Source organism: Rissa tridactyla, chromosome 3 (genome assembly GCF_028500815.1).
Source record: "Rissa tridactyla isolate bRisTri1 chromosome 3, bRisTri1.patW.cur.20221130, whole genome shotgun sequence".
Classification (NCBI taxonomy): Eukaryota; Metazoa; Chordata; class Aves; order Charadriiformes; family Laridae; genus Rissa; species Rissa tridactyla.
This window is the reverse complement of record NC_071468.1, coordinates 64,909,235-64,922,154: the sequence shown is the minus strand read 5'-3', so window position 1 is coordinate 64,922,154 and position 12,920 is coordinate 64,909,235. Positions and strand designations below refer to the sequence as shown.

Genomic DNA, 12,920 nt, shown 5'->3' with positions numbered 1-12,920 from the left:
CTACTTTGGAGAAACTTCTCGCACAGATTTCTGCTTTGCGAGCTGAGCATTTTTCTGAAAACAACATCACTTTAATTCTGTACTAGAGCGTGCACACCATAAAAAACACCATAGCTTAGAAAAGTTATATCATACCAAAATAAGTGCACTGAGAGAATATTTTGAAGTGGTTAGGCCACAATTAAAGAGTGGAATGTTCACTAATAAGAGGGCAAATTAAAATAAGGATTTTAAATTAGATTCTGTGCTCCTTCTTTCCTGTGGCTAGCTCAGTAAATGAGGACCTTAGAGGAGGTTTTGAGGCAAGATACATTAACCCGGATTTGCGACTAGCCCTGTGGCTACTCCAAAGTCTGCCAGTGTGCTGGCAGATGCCCCTGCCTGTGGCACTTCTGCTGCCTCGTCACTGCAGCCATGCGGGGATCTGGTCTGGGATGGCAGCAGCAACTTAACTCGTTAGGGACACACTCAGTCAGGCACCGCTTCTGCTGCAGTGCCGTGCCCTCGGTTACCCTGCCTCTTCCGTGGAGGCCGTGCTCAGCAAGTGGTTGTCTCATCTCCATTGCGAGTGGTGTTGCAGCTGGCTCGTATCAAATTTGTTGTGATATGCTATGCAATATATAAATAATCAGGGCCAGGGATGGCAGCAGCAGTCGCTAAATGGGCCCCGTGCCTCTCACACACGGAACAACAGGAAGGGAGCACCGAAAATGCCTTTTCCCTGCAGCAGTCTGAGGCCTCCCACAGCTGCCCCCATGTTTCCCCATGGCAACGTTGCAGCTCACTTTTCTGCCCCCAGAGCTGCACCATGCAGTTCTCGCTCTCTGTGTGGCTGCAGCAGTGTCAGGTCGAAGCCTTACTTAACCTGTGATCCCAAGGTCTTAACATGGCCTCGCCTTGACACCTCATCCTATAAAAGGAACAGGTTGTGTAAGAGCGCCATAGGCTATGTATATTGGTTTCGTTGCTGGAAAGTTGTATTTTTCCATGAATAATGCAATTGCAGGCCTCAGTGTGCTTTTCCAGAGGGGAGTAGGGCCATCACACATCCTGCCGCTCCAGGAGATAAGGGCACACAATAGCCCGGAGCTGTGGTGGACAGCCCCTAGCACACCACCGGGAACTTCACCTTTGCTGATGGACCGGGTCAGGGGCCAGGCAACGGGAAACAAAAAGAGTCTCTTCCCAGAAAGCTGTGCATTGCTCATGAATCACCTGATATCAATGGCAAATGCTGCTGCCAAACATTGTGCAGCTCCATGAGCGATGGTTTACGTAAACCATTTAGTGAGTTCATATGCACCTTTGCAGATATTCTCCTTTTCCATGTTCTGCCCCCAACTCTTTGCAAAGCCTTTCCCCAGTTATCTCCTTGCTTTTCAGTCCTCTTTTGGGTCTACTCGCCTTCCTAACCTCACCCCCTCTGTGGGCATCACCTTGGCTGTGCTCCACCAAAGGAGGTCAGGAGACAAAGGGCCCATCCACCTGCATGAAACTTGGAGCCACCGCAGTCCCCATCAGCTATGGGGCAGTTCAGCTGCTTGCTGTTAGAGGACAGGTGCCAGGCAGTGAGCAATTCATGATAGGACACCAAATGTGTTGGCTATACTGTCACTGGGCAATCTGAGTGCTTGCCAAACTGCAACAAATGTCACTCCTTGCAAGACCCAGCTGTGAAGGGAGCATGGCAGACACCTAGAGAAGGTGTTTGAAAAACGTCCAAATGTTTCTGGCAGCAAGTAGTGGTTTAGAGGTATCAGAGACAGCAAAACCTCTACCTGCTTCGCTGGGCCACTGACATTTGGGATGGTTGGAGCAGGAACTGAAGCAGACTCTTTCCAGTGCTCCGCTATGTACCACGTTTTTGGAAGGAACAGCTAATCCACCATATACGTGAACAATTTTATTCCTCATGGCACTTCACAAGCATCAGTTGCCTTTAATCCATGACAGCTAGTGCCTCTCAGCAGCATTATCACTGCAACGAAGTCTGTGTAGTATAGGAAGAGTGTGATGCTCCTCCAGTTCACTTCTCGGTCCTTGCCAACATCACTTTTGCCCTTTCTTGTTCAGGACAATCTTAAGTAAGACTCTGGGATGGAATAAAATTGGCCTTTCACTAAATTGTGGATGATCACCCCCTTGGTAATTTCTTTTGCTCACCTCTAGCTGACTGTCTTATAAATCACAAGTGATACTGAGAGAGTGAACAGGGGTTGATCATTCGCCATCCTCTTAATACAGTAATTCTAAATCATCAAGAAGAAAGACAGAAGAAAGATCTGGGAGAAGCGATAGCCCGTGGCAGTAGTCAAGCGCCACTGCTGTCCTCCCACGGTGGGAACTGAGTGAGGCAAGAGATGACCTGTGGCATACCACCTGACACTTTTCTCTTACGTATCAGGAAAGGTGGAAAGCCTGTTGCCACCAGAAGGTGTGATGACAGGACAGGGAAATGCACTTGGTCAAAACTTAATCTGGCAAACTTGAAAACAAGTGGTAGTGAAGAACGTTGCACGTGTGGTTTCTGCACAGGCTCACAGCTGACGTGAGCACCGCATGTCCCCTCTGGGTCTGTTGAGACTAGACTGAAAGCCTGGCTGTCACGTCTTGCTTGCTATTGCTGTCAGAGTTAACTAGGATAAGCATCGATCAGGCTAACGGTGCTCCTGCAGCAGAATTGAGTGGAGATTGTCAAACCTAGCTAAGAAGCACATAATATGTTTGACCAGTCAAGGTCCCTGCTAGCAGCCCCCCGCACAGGGCTGGGGATGTTCACATCAGCTCCTTTGGGACAGCAGCCTACAGGTACCTTAAATCCAGTTCAAGGATGCCTGTGCATTGATGCAGGCACACCCTGGCTGCAGGGTGTGTGTCCTCCCAGGCGCAGGTTCGAGCTACGGTTTGGGAAATGGGATTTCTTACTTCTGGGATGCCATCCCATGCCTCCTCTTAAACCCATAATCACAGCAAACTGGTACTTTTGTCGTGTGCCTTTGGATTAATCCAAATGGGAAGAGCCTCTTATGTCACTTACCTGCAGGGTAGGAAACCTATCCTGTTATGCTCTTGGTGCTGCTGAGGTCAAAAGGCTGCAGATAGAAGTAGTGTACGTAGAATGAGAAAATATCAGAGTATACCTCTGCAAATTTCAAGATGCACCTGCTATCAGAGTTTGGGTTTGCGTGCCTACAAATTCTCTTTTGTCATATTCGGAGCGTAAATTAACTAATTAACTTGTCATTCACGTCCTTAAGGAGATGTTATTAATTAGCTTGTTTTGGGGAAATCAGTACAAAATATTTAAAACAAATTAAAATCCTTTTCTGATGAAGAATTTATAGCATGAAAGATCTATAATCCTAGCTCTGGAATATATTGGCGAGCCGATGCTATATTCAAAGGAGGGAAGGGGAGGAGGTTTTGCATTTGATGTAATCAGCTTCTGAAGTGACTCTTCATTTCAGTAATGGCGCTTTTCCAGCTGCCTTTTCGGAGTGTGGATTTCAATAATAATTAAAAAAAAAAAAAGGCACGTTTATAGAGAACTAAGCTTCCTGGAAATACCACATTTGAACTCACAAGCGTCTTAACATCCTTTTTATATCCTGATGGTGTAATCAGTGTATTTTTATCCTTAGCCAGCAAGTAATTTAGCATTAGCGCATCACCTTATTTAGGGCGGTTGCAAAAGACTCCCCGATTTACGGTGAACGTAAGAGGAGAATCTAAACCTGTAAAGACAGGCGGTCTAAATTTAGGAAGGGTAATGGAAAGCATTGTGCTTAAAGCTAAAAATGAAACCGGATAGCATCGTGGGAACAGATTACTGCCAGGCTCTTCAGTTCTGTAGCAGGACTCGCCTATTTAGTAGTAATAACCATTATGGACAAATTTTGGTTCAGGTTTAATTATGAAAACCCGTACAGCTCTTTCGCCTTACTGTAGCTTATGTTGACATAAATAACAGCAGATGTTTCCCCCCCCCCTTTTTTAAAATTATTTTAAATTCTACCCTTTTTGAAAACTCCTGTTTAAAAAGGACTGAGACAATGAAGTTTGCAGTCTTTCAAATAGGAATAAACTTCTGTTTGAATTTAGAGCCTCCAGGACTAACGTGGAACCTAATGATTCTGCACCAAGTGTCTTGTGAGTCTATGAATTCAAAATCTCAGGTAGGAGAAAATCTTTCCTTTAAATTAAAAGTAGATGATTGATGCAGGAAAAGCTGGCATGACCACAGAGACGTGTGAGTCCCTGCTTTTTAGATCTGCCAGCATATTGTTACAGATGTTGTCTACAATTTTTAAAAAATAGTGTCAGACTGTTTGGGACTTGCTATGCCATGATCAGGGCAGAACCTGAACCAAAACACTCAGAAAGGAAGCTGTTGAGGATGCAGTTCAGTGCCTTGTATAGGAAACTAAGGGCCATCTATGGTGGGAAAAGATAAGATGTGAGATTGCCTGGTGACAGGGAAAATACTCTTGTCTGAATCTGACAGGGACACAGAGACAGGGATGTGACAAGGGGCAGACAAACAGAGAGGGTCAGGGGCAACCAGGGTGATGGGTTTTCAGTTGTCATCTTTGTGAAACCAAATTGCAATTACAATTTGCTACTCAGTGATGGATAAGTAGAGAGATATAATAATAGATCCTGGTTTTGATACGTGGTTACATAGCTGCTGGATTTTAAACCGTGAGCAGTGTGTATTTTGTCTCCACATGTAATGGATTTGGGTACTGCATGTGCCTGTAAGACTAATACAGTATACCTAAGTGTCATCCATCAGCAATGAGCACCGTGCCAAGAGTACAAGAGCACTGAAAATTGAGTTCTGGAATTCTCATCCAGGGAAGGGTATTGATCTCTGTTTTTAAATGGTCTATTCAAAAAGGCAATTCTGGGACCCATGCAGCATTTTTATTTTTTTTACTTGAAGAGGCCTTATAGGATGACATGATAATATAAAGGTGTATTTGCTGCAACAGATGAAAGACCTGAAATGGAAGCACTGAATAGAGACCATATACTTGGCTACACATGCAAAAAATATCCACTGCTTTGTTCATGTGCACCCATAAAATTCCAGAGGATAGATGCAAATAACCTGTTTGCAATTGCCCACACTTTGTAGATATTTGGGATTTGTCTCATTTAGAATTGTGACATAAAGCTGTTCCCAGCAGAAAAAGGTAAGGATACATTGTCAAAAATTATTCTCACTATAAAAACTTGCGTGTAATTTTAAAACAGTTGTGGGACCAGTTGGTTTTTTTTAATTGCACAGCAGAAGCTCAGACTAATTTCAGTAGAGTCAATGGTGCTGTGCCAGCATCAACCTGACAGAAAGAAAGGTGAGAATCAAGGTCACTCTGTTTTTTCTTACTTCACAACCAGTGATCTTTCCAAAATAATTTTAGAAAACTATATTTATCAAATTTATCAAGTTAAAATGCTGAACTGCATTCAGACACTTAAGTTGAGCATTCCTGGGTTTCCAGAGTGGCTGGAGACTTGACTACGTAATAGGAAGACAAACCCAGCTGCATGAACATACTTAAGAGAAGATTATCTGGATTCAGTTTATGCTTATCTGGAAGATGACACTGCTTCTCTCAGACCCTTCATGTGAACACTATAGTCCAAACATAGGAACCTTTTGAAAATGTTGCATGGTTCATGAACATCACAAGTGCGTGCTGGAACATTGCTGTTGTGGTCCATAGCCCTGGGCCCCGATACATGGGGGTTCTACACAGGCTAAACAACAATGAAGGTCCTGTTGCCCACAACTAACAACCCACCTGCAGCCTCGAGTCACCACCTGTAACCTCCAGTTACAATCACAGGACTCAAAGGGATGGATTTTCCACAGCCCAGCTGAGTGACCATCAACAGCTCTGACATCTGCATGAGAGTACTGAGCCACATTAAAGTCTCACTTTTGCCAAAATGGCAAGGTCCTGCCCCCCCTCACAGCTCCCCATCTCTGTGCTGGACCCTTATTCTGTGCCAGCCCCAGGGCAGGACAGAAAGGAGGAGGGTTATGGGACCCTCCTGATTTGGTTCAATGAACTGCTATTTTGGCTCTGTAGTCTGTGCAAACCCATCATCACTGTTAGCCTAACCCAGCTGTGGAGTAAAATTGGCCTTAGGTAGCTTAACCCTGTAGGTTTTACTTTGCAGCCTCCAGCAGGGACAGAGGGTACCTCAGCTGATGGGCATTGGCTCATTAAGGCGAGGGAACTCACAAGCTCTGTTACCCCTCTTTCTTACCAGGCTGTTCCAATCAAGGTGACATGGAAACCAACATTGTACGTCTGGCCTGTCCATTGCCACAGAAGTTGCACAGTTGGAGTGGAGGGAGGGGAAACAGTAAATCACATGGAAAAATGCTCATCTGAATGCATCAGCAAGAGCTAGAGTACATGCAGTGGTAGGCCGGGTACTCACCAGCGTTAACTTTTATTGACATAAATAGTCCCACTGAAGCCAAAGGGAGAACTGGAGTGAAGACGCTGCGTGTGTTTGTGTGTTGGAAGGCTCTATAACCTGGCTCAGAGTGACTAACCACGGTATTTTAGCATGAACAGCTGGTGAATTATTTTTGACCCAGATGGTGACAGGCCCTCACCAAATGTTTGGGCTGATTCATGCTAGCTGAATGTCTCCACTAATGATGCTCTCATCTTGTATGAAAAAATGGTTTACAGGTTTACGTGATTTAGTATAACTCTCTGTAGGTTTTGGCAGTATTTCACACAAGAGCTGCTCTTCTGCAAATGATTTTCTAATGGAGTATCCCAGTATCTTATCTATTTCCAGCTCTCTGCCATTACCTGTCACAATATTTTGCATTATGGCAACATGCCAAGAGATGCAATGTCATGTTAATAATTGTTAATATATCATGTATATTTCAGGGCAGATAGCCAAAGTGATAGGTGCTTTAGAAAAAATAAAACAAATTTTTTTTGCTTTTTGCTTTTCATATTCCTTGTTCTCCAGCACTTTTCATTTTGTAGGCTGCTTGTTCTTCTTCTCTCCTTGTTCTCAGATGCTGAAATATTTTTTTAGTGACCACAAAATAAGGAGCAGTATATCACTAGTCATGTGTAAACCATAATTTAAAAACCCATGCTTTGGAAGTGTGTTAATCATCACATCTGATAAGCCTTCTACTGGCTTGCAGTGATGTTTTAAACAAATACAGTTTTTCTTTGCTAAATGTTTTTAATTGCTAGCAGGGCTTATCAGCATCTGCAAAGGTAAAATACTTCAAGTCCCTAGCGAGCTGCATGATTTCCAGTTAGCTCTACATCCTTTTGATATCAATCCCATGTGCCTATAATGTGATCTGGTAAATATATGGCTATGTTGAGCAAAATATGCACATGTTGAATGATCACTTGTGGGGTGTGTGTGTGTGTGTGTGTGTATGTGAGAGTCTCTTTTAACTGACTGCATTTACCAGTTAGTGAAAACTCCCTTTGTAGGCAACAGAAAGAAAACATCCTCTCCAGAGGGCCCACCACCTCTGTTTAGGACAGGTGAGATCAGTTGCTCTCCCTGGGTACCTTTTCCTGTCTGTAAACTGTAAAGTCACTGGTGAAGGGAGACTCGGTGGCTGGCTCAAGTCTGACCCCATATTTATAAAGCGATATGATTGAATTAACTTAGCCGTAGACTGTTTACTGAAGTGTGGCTCAACGTATCTCAGTGAGATGATATTCCATATACAGGGCTGAATAAAATAGTACTTGGATAATGTCTTAATAAGCAGAAGTGATTCTTACAAGGTTTAGTCCCAAGTCTGCAAATTCATAATTCAAAATACGTCAGTAAATTTTAACTTATAACCAACCCGATGGCTGGAATTGCTTGTACCTACACCACCAGCCTCTATTTCTTGAGTTTAAGGATGGCATCTAGCCAGGGCTATGCATGTTATCCCAACTCTGAAGCTGAGTGATCCTGAAGCGCAGAGAAACTTCAGACCCAAATCTGGAAACATAAATCATATCTGAGACTCTCTTTATCGTTAGTCAGTAAAGCATGTCCCATAGCTTGTTGCGTGGTCATCACTTAAAAGAAGCAAATGGGTTATTTTGACCATTCTGAAAAGCTGCATATCCACATATCATCTCTATTTCTTATTTCAACGTACCTCAGCACAATCAGTCAGTAACTGCCATTGTATGGCACAAATTACTTCTGTTCAAATCCATACAAAGGCTATTTTTAGCATATACAACTGAATTGATAGAGCACAGTTCTCAGCAGGAAACTTCTCTGTATGGCATATACTTTGTACCTCAGGAGACATTAGTTGCACAGGTATCTTAAGAATAGTGTGTGCATTTATCTGAAATAATGAGTTGATTTCCCTGAGAAGAGCAAAAATGGTAACTGACTGACTGACAGACAATATATTTTTGAAGCCATACAGGACTCTGTGTTACATCTCTACTCCACTCTCCAGTATCCTATAATGAAGATTACATTTTTACAAAAGGAAAGATACAGTGTTTTCTATACCAGTACACAAAACCTCAGTATCAAGCCACCAGAGAGCACTCGTAAGCGTAGACTCTAAAGTGCAGAAGGAAGGATGTTTACGGGTACCGAGAAAGAAGGATAAAGTCTAAGAAGGCTTAGGCCTTATCCTATAAACCACTTATTTGTGTGCTTCATATATTACATTCATAAGAGATGGCCTCAACTGCGGGATATTTTCTCTTCATCAATGTGTGAGGGACCATTCACGGAGTACCGGGTTCCTCACATCCTCCTGCACGGTGGGGAGAGCCGACTCAGTGAATAGACCCTTACCGAATAAAGAGGCTGAGGCTGTGGACCTTTTCCTAAACACCTCAATTTTCCCAAATAAACAACGACTGAAGGACATGGTGCAATGTTGTTCTTGCCTGTTGCTGCTCATCTGGTGCTGCTTATCCCGACCTGCTAGAGGACAGGGAGGGAGACAGCAAGTAAACAGTGTTTTTTGTACTACTCAACGATCTATGCACTAAAAAAAAAGAAAAAGTGGAGGAAACTCTTGTGTTAGCTGGGTGCATCTCAAAGGCAGGTGGATCCAGAGAGGGATGTTACAGAGGAGACTGCACCTGACAGAAGGGTGGGTTTGTCAGGGCTGATTAAGGAAAACAGCTTCGGGAAAGAAAAAACCTCTGCCACTGGGAGGTGACGTCTGCGTGGAAGAGGAACCGGAGCGATGAGATCGTTCCTGCCCCTCACTTAAACCAATCGCCATTCCAGGTGTGGAAGGGGGACATCATTTTCCAGATGCACGAACTCCAACGCCCTCGTATTCCGGAGTTTCTACGGCCGCTCCAATGCCTTCCTCTCCCAGGCAGAAGCTGAGCGCTGCAGGGAGGTTACCACAGGGTGTCACCCTCGGTCCAGACTGGCACCCACCGCCGCGGCCGCCCCCGGGGGTGGCAGCGGTCCCTCGGTGGGCAGCTGTCCCTTGGAGGTCTCCCACAGTCAGATACGGGCACTGCTGGGGAAACGGCTCAAGGGGGTTCCTGACCGCGTCCCGGCGGGTCCTCGGGTAGGACAGTGCTTCCCCCCCGGCGCTGGGTCAGTGGTACCACGTACAAAGAGCAGAGACCAACCGTGCTGGGGTGTTGACCCCTTTCTCCAGCCCTTGGACATGGGGGCAGAGGCTCTTTGGCAGAGCAGCAGAAGGCACCTCACTGTCGAGGTTCTCCAGGCTTGAGGTCTCCGCTTTCCCCACCCCCCACCCCCCTTTTCTTTCACTCCAACAAATGGAGCAGGAGGAAACTCCTGAATAAACAACAGGCCCCTGCTCTCTCCGGGGTTGCAAACATCCAAAGTTGGAAAACTCACTTCACACAACTGCAGGTGACCAAACAGAAATGTGTAGTGATTATATACTGTTACTCTAATGCCAGTACTAGTACAGGAAAGCCACAAACTACTGGATTTCAGTCTCTCAAAGGAGAGAACTTGTATTTAGAGCCTTACCTGACACTAAAGCAATCTGCTGGCCAAATTGTCTCTGATTCAAAACATATATGCAGTACGTATTTGTATTAACTGTTTAAAGTTTCTTTTTTGGACAGCATGCTTTTTTTTTTTTTTTTAAACCTCATTTTTTGGAAAGTAGTTTTGGAAGCGTTTTTGTGGAAACTTTCCATAGACAGTTCCTGCCAGCATGGAAAATTTTATCCCGATCTTTATATGTTGGTCTTGATAGCAGAAACTGTAAATGTGGGGAGAGTCAGAAACCACCTTACTACCTCTGCTGGGGTAACTCTAGCCCTGTTAAACAGGAGAGTAATGTTGTAGAATATTTCACTTCACTTCTTAGAAGAGTACATATGGGCCAGGATTTATCTCGTCTACCCTTTAGGTACCCCAGGTAAGATGCCCAATTAGGACCACCACCCAAAGCTCTTTTCTGAGCAATATCCCTCATTTTTTTCAGCTATTTGTAAAACTGTTTCACTGGAGGTGCAAGGCCATACAAAAATCGTGGTTTTCTTCATTAATTTCTACAGGCTCTTTATGAGAAGCGTACAGAAGATGGGCATAGACTACTTTTTAAAAACCTTTTTGGGGAGAAACAGGCATCTCTTGATTAACTTGCTTAACATGCAGACTGTCTTACAGAAGTAACTGCTGGTTAAGTATAGAGGGAGCCCAAGAAAAATACTGTCACACTAAGAAGCTTCACTTATCTTCCTAAGGCTCGTGAAACGGTACATGGCTCATGGTACACAGAGATAAGTAATACACACTAAACCACGTGAAACTTCTGAATTTACATATTAAAATGTTTATGTCCGTATCATCAATGCACTCCATCCAAAGGGTGTATGAGAGCCCAGGCACGTTCGCTATGCAAAATGCAATATAAGGAGTGTTTTAAGGTTCATTGGGTTGACCATTCTGCTAAGTGGAGCCACCCCAGCTGGTGGCAGTTACAACACTGCCACCAGCAGAAAATTTGAATTATTATTTCCATTTTATAAATGGGTGAAATTAAACCATAAATTCAGCTCTTAGTCGAAATAACACATAACATCTATGTCCGCTGGGATCTCAGGAGTCCTAGCCCTTTGCTTCTCAGTCCAGAGACTTTTCTCTAAAGGGAATATAGACCTTACAGACAGGGCATTCTGTAAAACAAACAAACCAACCCCCAAAACAGCTGACTGCCATAGACTCCTTCCCCTCAGGCATGACTGTAATACATCAAATTCAGTGAGATTAAAAACATGGATAATTTTTTCACCTTTTCTACACTAAAGAATTGAGGCAGCCTGTGTTGAATATTCATTGCTAGCAGTTGCAGACTTTTGCACAAAGCAACAGCCGCATAATGAGCCTATGCACGGTAGAACAGTTAAAATGACAATCAGACATTGCTTTTTGAAAGTAACCCATTAAAATAATACCTACATCTTGGCAAAGATGAAAGGCACCCAAGGTACACCTCTGAGTCACCAAAGTTCCATACTTCTTCATTATTAATGACTCCAGTGCTTTTTTTCTTGAAAACGATAGATACTACTAAATGTTTGGGTACTGTAGGGCTGCAGTTCTCTCCCTGCGTATCTGCACGTAGCACCTTGCTAATGCCTGGGAAATGTGAGGCAAAGATAAAGCGTACTGCAGAACTTTATCACTTGAAAAGCACAGTTTGATTTTCTGTAGGGGCAAATTAGCACTATATATTTTAACATCTCTAGCCTACAAGTCCTCAACACAAAAGATGCTTCAGGCACCTCATAGCACTGTAAGACTTTGCAAAACCTGTCAGTACACTATTCAAAGAGTTATTGAATGCGTGAATTTGGGGGTTGTTGGGGTTGGAGGGGGAGGTGGCAGCATCTCTTTCGTATACTGACATGATCTGAAAGGAGAGAGGTTTCTTGGCTGCTATAAATTAGCATTTTCATCTCTGAGTGTGGTCTCCCAGACACGCTTTACAGCTGAAACCATACAGGCTTGTTTTTTTTGCTCCTACATCCAATGGATAACAAAAGATGGAAAGTTACTACATGCTTTTATCTCGGAAATATGATGAATAGAACTATCACCCCCATGAGAGCTTTGCTCACATGCTGTTACCGCAGTGGCCTGAGCAACAGTTGACTCTGTCCAGGTTTTTCTCAGCAACGGCTCATTTTGATTCTCAGAATTGCTGAGACCACCAACTGCAGTAACCAGTGGATAATGGGAGCTGTAAGTAAGGTGCAGACACTCAGCCCCTCATAGAAAGAAGTCAGCCATCACCATGCAGAAGAAATTGAATGTGATCACCCCAGAAGAAGTAGTTATCTTAATAATTCTTGGCTGAAAGTCCCGCTTGCAGGCCACACAGTAATACTCAGTAATAAAAACCTGTATTTAACAGCTCAGTTTTAGACGAACAGTCAGTTTTACCCCATCCAGATGAGCATATGATCAGTTGGTGAAATCCGCCTCCCCGATACAGATTTTGGCACACTGGTAAACTGAGGGTGCATTACACTGCCCTACCTCATAGCAGCAATGTTCAGTGCTCCAGGATGGACTCCCACGTAGAGAGTTTCCATCAGCCTCACTACAATCTGCTTTTAGCATATGTCTACAGCATAGTGATAAACAGCTCAAGGCTTTTGTTATACAACGGACTTAAGGACTTAATTCTTCAAGTGCAGTTATGCTTCGTCCACAGCAGAGAGCAGTACCTTCACTTTGCCAGAGGTAGAGAAACTCATTTTGAGGAGGTGTGAACATTTGTACCATGTAGGGGCACCCACATTGACACACACCCACTCCAACACCCACAGCTGGAAAACCAAGTATTTTGCTAAGGTGTCTCCATGATAAGACTTGCGTGGGTACAGTTTGACGGAATAACCATTACACACCTTAGCAAA

At 43.9% G+C, this 12,920-nt stretch overlaps 1 protein-coding gene across 1 annotated transcript in view; it reads right to left on the bottom strand.

Annotated features, from left to right (window-relative positions):
- SLC2A12 (solute carrier family 2 member 12) overlaps nucleotides 1-12,524 on the bottom strand; it is a 59,788-nt gene extending 47,264 nt beyond the window's left edge. Inside the window, exon 1 of the mRNA XM_054194613.1 lies at nucleotides 11,455-12,524. The gene's annotated coding sequence lies outside the window, so the exon portion shown is untranslated. The remainder of the gene's footprint in view (nucleotides 1-11,454) is intronic.
- Between the last annotated feature and the right edge of the window lie 396 nt (nucleotides 12,525-12,920).